General features: G+C 54.2%; 1 protein-coding gene across 2 annotated transcripts in view; it reads right to left on the bottom strand.

Annotated features, from left to right (window-relative positions):
- WNK3 (WNK lysine deficient protein kinase 3) overlaps positions 1–14452 on the bottom strand; it is a 1041636-nt gene that overhangs the window by 99765 nt on the left and 927419 nt on the right. The gene's annotated exons all lie outside the window — the stretch shown is intronic.

Genomic DNA, 14452 nt, shown 5'->3' with positions numbered 1-14452 from the left:
TGCAAGTGGACCTCTCGACGTCGGCGGCGATCTCTACGTCGCCATGGCACCTCAGCGGCGGGCTTTGATGTTTATGAGTCGACGTAGAGCCACGGCCTCTTAACGTAGGAGAGCCAGACCTGGACCGCCTACGCGTTGGTGTCAACTTCTTTCCATGGGTCTTCTCACCTGAAGTCGGTTGCTTCGACGGTGAAGGACGCCTCGACGTCGATTTTGACGCCGACTCTGAAAACCAAGGTATTTTTGATGTCGATCTGTCCCTCGACGGCGTGTGAGACCGATGTTTTCTTTTCTCACCTTTCTCTTTGCATTCCAGCCTTGGTTGAGAGGAGGGCTTCTTTGAGGGATGTTCTTCTTGCCCATTTGCTGTTTCTTTCAGTCTCTCCTGCATGGAGTGCAGCTTAATCTTCTCTGGTAACACTGGTCTGGCTTGTGAGATGAAGGTAGACAAGCAATACAGACCGAGTAAGGGTCTGACTTAGCCATCTTTTTTCCACAGGCTGGGCACTTATTAAATAAGGCCTGCATTACGACAGGAAAAAAATAGCCAAAAGTCAGAAAAAACAACAGAATTAGTAAGCTAAGTACTAAAGACGTCGAGTGAAACTAAAAAAGTTCACTTTAAAACCAGAAACATAGTGATAAAGAACAAGTTACTTACCTTCGGTAACGATGTATCTGTAAGAAACATTAGTTAGTTAGATTCCTCACCTTAGAATATCCCCAGGCGTCAGACTGGATCCGGAAGATTTTTCGTCAGCAATACCCCTTGCGCGTCGCTAGGCGTCGTCTGCGGCTCCGCGTCCGTCGTCAACGTCGTGCGCCGGGATGACGTCGTCGGAGTACTTAGACGCCGCCCTCGCGCGCTGACGTCAGTTCTTGTACATAGCCTTCCGCGCCAGGAACGCAGAGCCATGCAAAGACCGACACTGGTGCCAAAAATAAAATCTAGGGGCCTGAAAGGACAACCTTAACCCTAGATGTCAGTTCGCAGAACGGGGAGGATGGGAGGGTCGGTGAGGAATCTAACTAACTAATGTTTCTTACAGATACATCGTTACCGAAGGTAAGTAACTTGTTCATCTGAAAGAAACACGTTAGTTAGATTCCTCACCTTAGAATAGATACCCAAGCAATACCATCCCCGGTGGTGGGTCTGCGAACCAAGATCACACCAGAAAGTCCTGGAGGACAGAACGGCCAAAGAAGCCATCCCTCCGGACTTGGCTGTCAAGGCAATAATGCCTGGCAAACGTGTGTAGCGAAGCCCACGTCGCCGCCTGACAGATGTCCTGCAAAGGGACTCCCCGTCCCAAGGCAGTAGTAGCCGCTGTGGCCCGAGTAGAATGGGCGCGCAGCCCAACAGGAGGGTCCTTTTTAGCCAAGGAATAGCAAATTTTTATACACAAAACGACCCACCGAGAGATGGTCCGTTTGTGCACAGCTTTCCCCTTCTTAGCGCCCACGTACCCAACAAAAAGCTGGTCGTCCACCCGGAACTGTTTTGTGCGGTCCAGATAAAAGGAGAGCGCACGTTTTGGGTCCAGACGGTGGAGCCTCTCTTCCTCTTTGGAAGGATGCGGAGGCGGAAAGAAGGTGGGCAAGGTGACAGACTGCCCAAGGTGAAATGGAGTCACCACTTTAGGAAGAAAGGAGGGACGAGGCCGAAGGACAACCTTGTCCGGATGAACAGAGAGAAAAGGAGGCTTTGAAGATAAAGCCTGGAGCTCACTCACCCGTCTAGCCGAGGTGATGGCTACCAGAAAAGCAGTCTTAAGAGTCAGAAGACGAAGAGGACAATTGTGAAGAGGCTCGAAGGGAGCGCACATCAGGAATGTCAATACCAGATTCAAGTCCCACTGAGGCATTACAAAAGGGACAGGAGGGAACGTGTGTGTAATGCCTTTGAGAAAGCGTGTAACCACAGGGGACTTGAAAAGAGAAGGCTGATCAGGAAGCCGCAAGAAGGCGGAGATGGCAGCAAGATAACCTTTCAGGGTGCCCAGGGCAGAGCCCTGCCGGGCCAGAGAAAGAAGGAAGAGGAGAACCTCAGAAAGAGGGGCGGAAAGGGGATCCACAGCCTTTGCTGTGCACCATGCCACAAATTTGTTCCACCGGCAGGCGTATACCGACTTTGTGGAGGGACGCCTGGCTGCCAGAATGATATCACAGACTTCAGGAGGCAAGTCAAATGGCATCAACTGCCGCCGCTCAATCTCCACGCATGGAGGTGGAGGCTGGACAGGTTCGGGTGGAGGACCGTCCCCTGCTGCTGCGACAGAAGATCCTCCCGAAGGGGCAGACGTATCGGGGGATCGGTCAACAGACTGAGTAGCTCGGGATACCAGTATCTTCGTGCCCAATCCGGAGCCACCAAGATGACTTGGGCCCGGTCGTGCCTGATCTTCTTTAGCACTCTGGGCAGAAGTGGTATAGGCGGAAAGGCGTACAACAGACCGCAACTCCACTCGTGACGAAAAGCGTCACCGAGCGAGTGCCGCCTTGGAAATTCCAACGCGCAGAACTGCTGACATTGCGCGTTCTCTTCGGTGGCGAATAGATCTAACCAAGGCTCTCCCCACTGCTGAAAGAGACCTTGCGCCACTTCGGAGTTCAGACGCCATTCGTGATCCATCATGCACCTGCGGCTGAGTTCGTCTGCTCTGGCGTTCAGAGAGCCCGCCAGATGTTGAACCACTAGGGTGACGCCCTGGTGTTCCAGCCACGTCCAGAGGCGCAGAGCCTCCTGACAAAGGGTCCACGACCCCACCCCGCCCTGTTTGTTGCAATACCACATGGCGGTGGTGTTGTCCGTGAACACCTGCACGACACTTCCCCTGACAGAGGGAAGGAAGGCTTTCAGTGCAAGCCGGATCGCTCTCAACTCCAACAGGTTGATGTGGAGACGAGACTCCGCCGGAGACCAGAGGCCTCTGATCTCCGCCTCTCCCATATGGCCACCCCAACCCAGGAGGGACGCATCCGTCACTACGACATGCTCCGGTTGGGGAAGGGAGAGGCTCTTGCCCTTGACCCACTCGCGGTCCGTGAGCCACCACTGCAACTGCTGTGCAGTGCCCTCCGAGATCAAGACATGGTCGGACAGGTTGCCGTGATGCTGGGCCCACTGAAACTTCAGGTCCCACTGCAGAGCCCGCATGCGCCGCCTGGCGTGATGCACTAGTAGGATGCAGGAGGCCATCAGCCCCAGAAGCCGCAACACTAGCCTGACCGAAACCCGGGATAGAGGCCGAAAGATGGGAATCAGGGCCTGTATATCCCGGACCCGCTGTTCCGGTGGATGGACCCGGAACTGCGCCGAATCGAGAACCGCTCCGATGAAGAGGAGCTTCTGTGAGGGACTCAGGTGTGACTTCGGCACGTTGATGGAAAACCCCAGCAAATGCAGGAGATCCGCCGTAGTCTGGAGGTGGGAGACGACTGCCTGGGGCGAGCCCGCCTTCAACAACCAGTCGTCGAGATAGGGGAAGACTGAAACCCCTGATCTGCGCAGATGAGCTGCGACCACCGCCAACACTTTCGTGAACACCCGAGGGGCACTGGTGAGGCCGAAGGGGAGCACGGTAAACTGAAAGTGCTCTTGGCCCACCGTGAACCGCAGGTAACGCCGGTGGGCCGGCAGGACGGGGATATGAAAATATGCGTCCTGCAAGTCCAACGCTACCATCCAGTCTCCAGGGTCTAGGGCAGCTAAAACCTGAGCCAACGTTAGCATCTTGAACCTTTCCTTTCGGAGGAAGGCATTGACGTTCCGGAGGTCCAAGATAGGGCGTAGGCCCCCCTTGCCCTTCTTGGGAACCAGAAAGTAGTGGGAATAACAACCACGACCTACTTCTGGACTCGGAACGCGCTCGACGGCCCCCTTGGCCAAGAGAGCCGAAACTTCCTCGCGGAGAAGATTCAAATGATCCCCCGAGATACGGTGGTGCTGCGGTGGCATGGCTGGAGGGGTCGTCTCGAAGGGGAGGGAGTAGCCCCTTCGGACGATTTGCAGCACCCACCTGTCCGATGTTATGGACCGCCAGTGGAGCAGGTGATGGCGAACTCTGCCGCCCACTGGCGTGGTATGGGCCTGAAAGCTCGGACTAGGAGGGCTTTGAGGCGGATGCTGCCGGGGTGGAAGTGGGCTGACCACGTCGGCCTCCATTTCCGCCACGGCGGAAGCCACGTCCGCGACCGCGCGCAGGTTGGTTCTGCGGCTGGTGGCTTTGAGGACGTGAGGAGGCGCCCCTTCCTTGGCCACGAAAGGGGCGAAAAGCGGAGGTGTGCGCCCGCGGAGCCGAGAGGCCCAAGGACTTGGCCGTAGCCCGGGAGTCCTTAAAGCGGTTCAGCGCACTGTCCGCCTTCTCACCAAACAGGCGAGTGCCATCAAAGGGCATGTCCATGAGGGTGGTCTGGACATCCCCGGAAAATGACGTGGACCGCATCCAGGCGTGGCGGCGGAGCGCCACCGTGGTTGAAATCGCCCGACCCAGCGAGTCCGTGGTGTCAAGCCCACATCGTATGGCGTGCCGTGCTGCATCCCTCCCATCGGCCAAAGCCTGGTTAAGACGCGTCCGGACCTCCTCCGGACACAGGGGCAGCACGTCCTCCACCGTATCCCACAGGGAATGGGAATAACGGTCCAAGAGACAGGCGGTATTTAAGGACCGCAGGCCCAAACTAAGGGACGAGAACAGTTTCTTGCCAAACTGCTCGAGTCTCTTGGAATCCCGGTCCGGCGGAGCGGTCGGGAAGGAGGATTGGGAGGTAGAGGCCTGGATAACCAGACTCTCGGGGTGGGGTGTTGGGACAGGAAACTGGGGTCGCCCGGAGCAGGGCGGTGGCGCCTGGCAACGTTCCTATCCACAGGAGGAACTGTGGAGGGCTTGGACCAGGTGCCCTGCAGAACGTCAGTGAGGGCCTCGTTGAACGGCAGCAGAGGCTCAGTGGAGCTTGCTGAGGTTTGAAGCACCTCGGTGAGGATGTTAGTCCTCACAGCCACGGCAGGCAACTCGAGCCCAAGGGCCTCTGCCGCCTTGCGCAGCACCACAGAAAATGCTGCACCCTCCTCCGAAGCCACGGTCGGAGGAGAAGTGAATCCAGTGTCTGGCGAGGTGTCCAGCCCACTGGCCTCCCCCAGTTCATCTGCCCAGTCCTGAGAAAGCTGTGACTGAACAGCCAGAGGGTCCTCGAACCCCTCCCAGTCGCCCCCTTCTTCCGATTCCTGATAAACAGGAGGAATGATCGGAACCGGACTGTAGAGATGGTAGGACTCAAGCGGCGTCGGATGCGGCGTCGGTCGACGCCGCTGCGGCGCCGGGTCCGGATGAGGGCTAAACTGGGGCGGTGTCGGCGCCAAAGGCGTCGGCGGCGCCGGTGACGGCGTCGGTGGTTCAGGCGTCGGCGCCGGTGGAGGAGTGACGAGGTCAACCGGCGTCGACTGGGGCCCAGGCATGGGCCCCGCGGGGACCTGCGGCGTCGAGACCGGAGTCGTCGACGGCGCCGGGGCCGGAGCCGCCGGCAGGCAAGATCGCCCAGTCGAGTCCGCGGGGCCCGAAGGCGCGCCAGCGGGAGTCGACGGCGGGGCCAGGCTCCTCATGGCCGAGAGGAAGGCACTGATCTCCGCCGGCGCCGCGTCAGTCCCAGGGACCGGAAGGTATGGGGGCGGACGCGGCACCTGCGGCTCCGCCGGAGCCGCGGGGGTGGAACCACCCTGACCCTCGGCCGAGTCGCGCGACCGGCGAGGGGAGTCCGAAGAGCGGTGTCGCCTCTTGGACTTCTTTGAGCGTTTGGACTTACCCGACGACTTGGAGCCGGACGATCGATGGCGTCGGCTAGGGCTCCGCGAGCGATCCTTGGACCTCCTCCTGGACCGGGATCGCGCACGACGCGGAGCCGAGTGGCGAAGCTCGAGAAGCTTGCGGGACCGCTCCCGCCTAGCCTTCGAAGTCAGGGCCTGGCAGTCGTTGCACGACTCCGCGTCGTGGTCGGGGCCTAAGCAGTAGAGGCACCGGCGGTGGTGATCGGTCACCGACATCAGTCGATGGCAATCCTCGCAAGCCTTGAACCCAGGCATCCTACCGGCACCAGATGTCGACAGACAAGGATCAAAAATGATCAAAAAAGAGTTAGTCAAAAAGACTAAAAGGGGTAGCTCTCCCGGATCTGCGCTTACTGGCGCGGAAAAAAGAAGAACTGACGTCAGCGCGCGAGGGCGCCGTCTAAGTACTCCGACGACGTCATCCCGGCGCACGACGCCGACGACGGACGCGGAGCCGCAGACGACGCCTAGCGACGCGCAAGGGGTATTGCTGACGAAAAATCTTCCGCCTGGGGATATTCTAAGGTGAGGAATCTAACTAACGTGTTTCTTTCAGATATCACTAACTAGCGAGCTCAATGCTCCAGGATCCTCTCAGAAGGAGCCGGAAAAAAGAACTGACCTAACTGTCACCTGTGGTGCATGATGGGAGACTGGGGGTTCCTGGAGGTCTCAAAGGCACGGCGCCAGTTTTCCAATTGTTTCTATATGCAGCCTTTCTAGGCTAATCTGCCTCTATGATCTTGCCTTTTTACCTTTGAAAGGAAAGGTTGTGTGTTTCAAAGCAAACTCAAAGCAGTTTTCTTTATATGTATCATAAGTATATCATGACGTATTTGTCTTTATTTTTTCAAATGTAAAAGATTTACAGTGCAATTGTGGCAGTTTTGAGCCTAGCAACATGTTTTCAGGCTGCATATGTATATATGTACGAATCTAGCCGCAGATTCCTTCACGTAGAATTATCCCCAGGCGTGAGACTGGATCCGGAAACTTTTTGCCACAGCATCGCTGGGCGCCGGGGGGGGCAGGGCGACATCACTCGACTCCGCCCAGGCGTAGTCCGCGTACTTGACGTCAGCAAAGTCACATAGGACCCGCCCCGGTGCGCCTATGTCAGTTTTCTTCAGAGAACTTTTCCACACCACAACGCAGAATCACCAGATAAAAAACTGTGGGAGCATGGGAACAGTGTGCGAAGAGCAGAAAAGTTAGAAAGAAACAGTGACTAACACCACCACCAGGGTAGTGCCAACACCGCAGACCCCAAGGGCAGGGAAAGGAGAAAGAAGAAGAACAAGCAGAAACTGCGCAGCCACCCTGCCTGCACATAGACAACCTCCCATCCCTGTGCCCTGAAGGGAAGAAAAGGCATAAAGTCATGGCACACGTAGGAAGCCCACCCCCCCTCATCCTGAGCAAGGAAGGGGACCAGTCCCAAGACTGACAGGGACAACAAACCACCAAGCCACCCGAACCCAGAGGGCAACCACCCACAAGGGCAAGACATGGCCAGAGGACAGCAATGGAAGGGAGGGGAGTGAGGACAAGGATAGAAGCAAACCCCACCCAAACCTGGAGTAGCCAGTGCAGCAGGGCACCAGCGCACTGAAACCCCATCCTCCAAGAACCAAGGGAGGAAGGAACCGCCCCCAGACGGAGCCACCCGACAAGAACAAGGAAGGCCCTCACAGGAAACACAGCCCCCCACCGGGAGGCGAGTACCAAAGACCAACCCAAGGGTCCTCGCAGAATAGGGGAGGAAGGGCGGGCCGTAAAGGAATCTGCGGTTAGAATCGTCTCTACCAGATACATAGTTACCGAAGGTGAGTAACTCGTGCATCTGATAGAGACTACTAGCTGCAGATTCCTTCACGTAGAATAGATACCCTAGCAATACCCCCCGGGAAGGCAGGGCTGCGGAAGGACCCCACCAGCCAATGCAGAACAGAGGGCCCCACAGGGGACCAGATCTGTGGACCAGGTAGAACCTCACCCCTGCCAGGCCAAGGGAACCCCCACAAGCAGAACCCCACCGACCCCAAGGGGATGTAGGAGGGAAAGAAGGCTGAAGAGGCTCGTACACCCACAGCAGAGGAACCAAGGGCAAGGGCTGAGAGGCCAAAGCACCTCACTCCCCACAAGGCAGCACAGCTTACGTCGAATGCCAAGACAGGAAGACGGAAGAAGCAGCAGCCTAGAGAGCCCAAGGAAACTAGGGAGAAGAAGGCGAGCCCACTCCAGATGGAGAGCAGCCTGTCAGACAGAACAATGCCGGCAGTCAAGGCCAGAAGCAAGAATAACAGCTCGAGGCCCCAGGAAGACCAAGTAGGCAACACCTAGCAAGGGACATCCCAGACAGCAGAACGGAAGCAGGGAGAGGAGGAGAGGCCCGGGCCACCACCACAAGTGGCCGCGCACACGGCCTCAGGAAGCAAAATTAACCTATGGAAACACCAAGGAGAACAGGTACCCGAAGGCGACCAGAACCCTCCAGCAGAGCACAAGCCATATGACAGCTACCATAACCCCGCATAGGGCACGTGAAGTCCCAATATCTGGGAACCCTCTTTGGAATAACTTCCGCAGCAGAGGAAGAAACAAAAGAACCACGGGGAAAAAAACATCCCTGCTACAGGCTTGACAGCAGCCCAAGCAAAGCAGAAGGCCCAATCTCAGGGCCAAGTCTGCGCCATAACTCCTGCAGAACTCACACACAACAACAACAAGGGGCCGTCCAGCAGCCAACAATGCCAAAGTCCCAAGGAAGGACGTAATCGGCCAGAAAAACATACTCCACAACCATAACCGCCAGCCTAAGACGACCTAAAAGCAACCCTAACTCAGAAGTCACTGAGGAGGAGGACGGAGCCCTGCCAAGAGCCTCTGGATGGCGGAGTCGGCCGGGGCATGAAACAACATACTGCCATCAAATGGGAGATCAATGAGCCTCTCCCTAATATTTTCGGGGAAGACGCCGTCCCGAAGCCAAGCATGGCGACGGAGAGCGACTGAGGAAGCCAAGGCCCGGCCCAGCGCCTCAGACGTTTAGAGCGGAGCAGAGAATAAACGCCACAAGCTCCCGGCCATCCAACGCATGGTGCCCCCAAATCCACCTGGGCAGACTCCTGGTACGCTGCAGACCCCAGAGACTCAGCCGAGTCCCACAAACAGTAGGAGGCCCTAGCCAGCACACACAAGATGTTATGAGCCTGCAGGGCCGCGCTGGTCGAGGCGAAAATGTTGCGTCCCCAAGTTTCCAGCCAGCAGGCCTCCCTGGACGGCGGAGCCAACAGGGGTGGCAGGAAGGGAAAAGCAGTCCGCAAAAGGGGACTGGCGGCTGAGGGGTGAATGGACAGGCACGCCGGGTCACGCGGCGTCGGAAGGTGCCGATGCAGAAGATACAGAGGCACTGGGTCCCCGGAGGCAGGACACCTCCAAGCCCCTGTCAAGGCAGAAAGGAGCGAATCGTCAAAGGGAAGCAAGATTTCCCTCCCACCACAGCCCTGGTTGAGGACCTCCAACAGATGGTCCGCCGGAAAGTGAGCCACCGGGTCACCTATGTGTAGGATGCCCACAGCCGTGGACTCAGTGTGAGTGAAGGCCACACCCGCATCCGTAGGGCCCCGCGGTGGAGAAAGCAACGCCTCTGTGGGAGATAGCTGCAAACTAAGTCTCCATCTGGACTCTCGATGCCCCAACACCGGGAAATGGTGAATAGGACGACACGCGGGCCACATCACCCGTGGAGAGTCCATGCCCCCGGTAGGCCGAGAACCAGCCCCCGGGGACGAACTGCGACACTTACCCGCCGGGGAGCTACACTCACGTAACATTGGAGAAAGGCGAGGACGATGACCATTGCTGGACCTGAAGCCGTCCGCTGAAGCAGACCGAGGGAAGGACGTCGACATGGAGAGACGCGCCGAGAGAAGTTTCATTCGGCGCTCCCGCCGTGACTTCGGCTTCAACTTTTGGCACGCCGCACAATCTGAGGTGCCGTGATCCACCCCCAAACACCACATGCAAATGAGGTGAGGGTCCGTCGCCGACATAAGACGCCCACAAAACGTGCAAGTTTTAAAGCCAAAAGGCATTCGCACATTGCTCCCACAAAAAAAGAATGGAAGAAAGGGGGGCCTTAAACAGGCCCGCAGCAAGGACGCGGAAAACGAAAAAACTGACGTAGGCGCGCTGCGGCGTGTCTTATGTGACCTCGCTGACGTCACGTACGCGGACGACGCCTGGGCGGAGTCGCGTGATGTCGCCCCGCCCCCGGCGCGCAGGGATGCTGTGGCAAAAAGTTTCCGGATCCAGTCTCACGCCTGGGGATAATTCTACGTGAAGGAATCTGCGGCTAGTAGTCTATCAGATATGCATATTATCTATATATATGGGTATTTATGTATGTACATATGCAGATATATGCATATTATTGGCTATTGCTCCGGGGTCCCCGCACTTGGGCGGGACTATTCAGTGCTTATGACTATTGATGAGTATCCCCTGGAAGAGAACAGTAGGTGTTGTGCCGTAGGGTAGAGTGCCACAGTGAGCCGAAGCAGCCAGCCTAGGTGCTGGTGTGGCTTGCAAACTAACCAGCCATCCCCGCCTCATTTTTTACGTGCTTAGCTCTCCACGGCTCAACTGCTGGCATTCAACAGAGACCAACTGGCAGATGGTCAAAGTCTACCCCCCCTCTTACTCGTGATTGTGCATATGCTTGCTTATAACCCTCCCCAGACTTTGGGCCCCCAGTGCAGGGGGTGCAACCAGGAATCAGGAGGAAGGGGCATAATATGGATGCACTGTTGAAACATGTGAGCAATTTGTTTTGACGCCACCCTGAGGGGTAGGCTTGAGCTGTGCCGCCATGCAAGCAAGCAAGCAAACAGCCGTTCTTGGAAAGCTCTGAAAGCTGGAGATTGTGCCAGGACACCACTTGTAACTGCCAGGAACCACCAGTCAATCAGACAGAAAAACTGACTGCTACTTCCGAAAACCAAAAGCACAGGGTACAGGGAATGAATGAGTGTTTGCAAAATTTACTATACTCTTTACAAAACAGCAAACTAAGAAAACTCATTATAGATGAGCAACCTCTACCTGGACTGTGTCTTTGTTTGATTTATTTTGTTTGTGAGGGCACGATGTGCGTAACAAGGGCCAAACAAGGTAAAGAAAGGTAAAGGCTGCTCAATATTGCGGTCCTGTAGAATGTCTGGAGGATAACTTGGAGCTATCTGAATCATGAACCTCTGTTGCGGTACAAAGCGCACCTCGAGACATTCTAGGAGTGCAGATGAACACAGCTCTAAAAACGGGAAAACAAGAGCTGGTTATGACCACGCCACCAGACACGGCCAAGCACAATGTTATCATTGCTGATCATCCTATGGATGGGAAAACGTGCACTCTAACAGTGCTATCGGAGCCAATACACATTGAGAAGCTTGCACAAAAAAGGTTCATATAGATCGACACAAAAATCGGAACCACCGTCCGGGACAAATAAAAACTATAACAAATTATTACAGCGACAGACATGTCAACGTGCGAGCTTTATTACACCGGGATCATCAAGTTAATATATATGAGCGTTCACTCTGGTCACCTATGACAAAAACTACAAGGAGTGGAAAGTTTCCCTGGTAAGTCACAAATTACAGACTCTCCGGTTGTAAAGCCGTCTATTTACACATCAGTAACAGACCAAAGTCTACCAAAAATACCACTAGAAACTTCACTCCAACTTAAACCTGATCCCGATCGGAAAATAGCCAGTTCTTGGGGGAATCTTTGAGCATTACCACAGAAACCCTGGAGTTTCCTGTTCTATTAGCTTCTGATGAACGAAACTGTGCAGGTTTGCACTCCGATATAGGGTATTATAGAAAGCCTATCAATATGCATAAAACCAGTAGCCACTAAAGCGTGCCAAATCAGAATCTATCCTGTTCAACCCATTAAGTTATAAACAAACTTTAACTGTGGTACCCAGTGCCTGGACTCCTCCCTTATATCCAATATAGAGGCCTGGCACGGGACAGACCAGGAAGTAATGGGGTTGGTTCACAATTGGAACACTTAATATTCGAGGATTTCTACTGATCCCAAAATGAACAATCAGTGTACAAAGGTTGCAAGACAGATGACGGATATGTAGATCAAAGGATCTGTCATTGGATCAACCAATATGGAGTATCATGAAGGTCCTGTGCAAAACTCTGGACATAATTGCAGATGCAAATCACAAAACAGTCTACAAAACTCAATGCCCAGTTAGAATTTACTAAGCAATTTACAACTTCTGTAGTGACCGTCGATCACAGGATGGCTGTGAGAAGTTGGCCTGGCATATGCAGTCTCCTAGTTATAGGGACACCTTGCACCAGTCCAATTCGACTCTTGGTAGATCGGTTTAAAGACAACCTTTAAAGAAAGCTATCCTAGTGGTAGCTGTGGAGAGCAGCCTTCAGGCTAAGTCTTTTTAAAAAAAAAATTTTATTAGCATTTAAAAAAGCATACAAAGTAAATACAACCAGAACAATGCGGTCACAGTACAACAACATCCATCATCCGTTGTGTATTCGTAATCTAAGGCCCTTCACACCCTCCGCACAGCACGGCATTGAGAACACGCATTTAGTTCATCTGAGACTGCAACAGGTAGTGGGTTAAGTATTGCCAGTAATCTCGTGGTTTCGACCCGGTAGGCAGTTCTTCTTCGTACGTTTTTAGTGTATCCTTACAATACGTTAAATCAGCAATCCAGTCTTTAACTTTTGGGGCACTCCTGCCATTCCAGCATAGCGATACTCTCCGCTTTGCCAAAAGTAGGGAAATCATACAAAATTTGCGCTTTTGAGCCTTCACCCCAGGCAGTAGACCCAACAAACATATACGAGCCGTGCAGCCCACCCCACCCCCCACCATTTCTGTCTGCGTCACCTGCACCCAGTACTCCATGACCACCCCCACAAGACCATGCTAAGTGAATAAAATCCGCCCCTTCTTGATTACATCGGCCACACCTAGAATCCGAGCGTAGCCCATATCTGTGCAATCTGGCAGGCATGTAAGAAGTCTGGTGTAGGTACTTGAAGTGGAGTATGCGTAGATTGCCATTAGGCGTCAGCATACCAGTCAGCGTGCAAGCAATCGCCCAGTCATCCTCCGTTAATGGAACATCTTGACAGCTATTCCATTTCTCCATGGCTTTATGCGTGTTTGCCGCAATGTCGCTTTGTAGTTTAGCATAGAGCGTGGACACCAAGCTTTTTGCCTTCGGTGTGGTGATTATCCACTGCAGAGCGGTCATCGCCGGGGGTTCATCCGGGTATGTTGGGTACAGCTTTTTAATAGCATTCTGTATCCTGTGATAGTTAAATTGAAACAGTAATGTCTTATTACTAATGAATGTCAGGTTGTCAAGCGTTTTGAAACTACCGTCTTTATAGAGGTCTCTCCCAGGGTGTCTATACCGAACTGTCTCAGCAATCCCACCCCCACCTCTTCTTGGGTGACCGAAATCTCTGGATGCCAGTGGAGCCGGAGCACCGGGGCGTATAACGGCAGTTTATTTGCCTTCCTAGCCATTAGGTGCCATGCTTTATTAGTGGCATCGATCGTGTTGATGTCATTCTTATGCAAGGGAGGCCAACGGTGCGTGATTATTGTATCTAGCGGGATCGGCAGAGCGTCCCCTTCCTCAATTGCCGCATGTGTGAGGTATGGGACTTTGTGATACCAAAAATGCGCATATTGCGCTTGCTCACAAAGGTAGTACAGCAAGAAGTCAGGAACTCCGAATCCTCCCTGGGAGTATGGTAATGTTAGTGTCTGTAAGTCAACCCTAGCCGTTTTCCCCGCCCAAATTAGCTGGAGTACCAGCGAGGTGATGCGACGAAAAACCTCTGTGGGAGGCTGGATGGGTATGTTATTGAAAAGGTACAGTAGTTTAGGCAATATTACCATTTTTACAATGGCAATGCGATCTGCCAAAGACAGCGGTAGCTGTATCCACCTTCGCACTCTCCCTTCCAAAGCAACGATCGCCCTCCCATAGTTTGTCCTGATGACAATTTCTGGGTCACGGTGATACCACACACCCAAATATTTCACCGGCTCGGTCTGCCACTCCAAGGGGTACTCCATGGGGTGCGGTTGTGTGCTGTCCGTCAAGGGTATAATCAAAGATTTAGCCCAGTTTATAGTTACACCCGAGTGATGTGCGAACTTAATATATTCCCGCAATAATGGATTCAGATTGTCCGCTGGGTCTCTCACATACAATAACATATCATCGGCATACAGTGATATGTGCAGTGGTCGTTGTGGAAATTGCAGACCTGAGTAATGATGCCCCTGCCTAATCTTGCATGCCAGCGGCTCCAGCGCTAGAGCAAACAACAATGGGGACAACGGACACCACTGTCTAGTGCCCCTGCGGATGTCAATGGGCTCTGAGATATATTTATTCACCCGTACTCGCGCCACCGGCGCGTCATACAGCAACTGTATCCACTGGAGAAACATGGGCGGGAAGCCCATCCTCCGTAGCACGGTATTTAAATACGGCCATTCCAGCGAATCAAAGGCCTTGGCCGCGTCTAGGAATACCGCCGC

Source organism: Triturus cristatus, chromosome 10 (assembly GCF_964204655.1).
Source record: "Triturus cristatus chromosome 10, aTriCri1.1, whole genome shotgun sequence".
NCBI classification, from domain to species: domain Eukaryota; kingdom Metazoa; phylum Chordata; class Amphibia; order Caudata; family Salamandridae; genus Triturus; species Triturus cristatus.
Note: the sequence above shows the minus strand (reverse complement) of the source record. Positions and strands in the feature narration are given on the sequence as shown.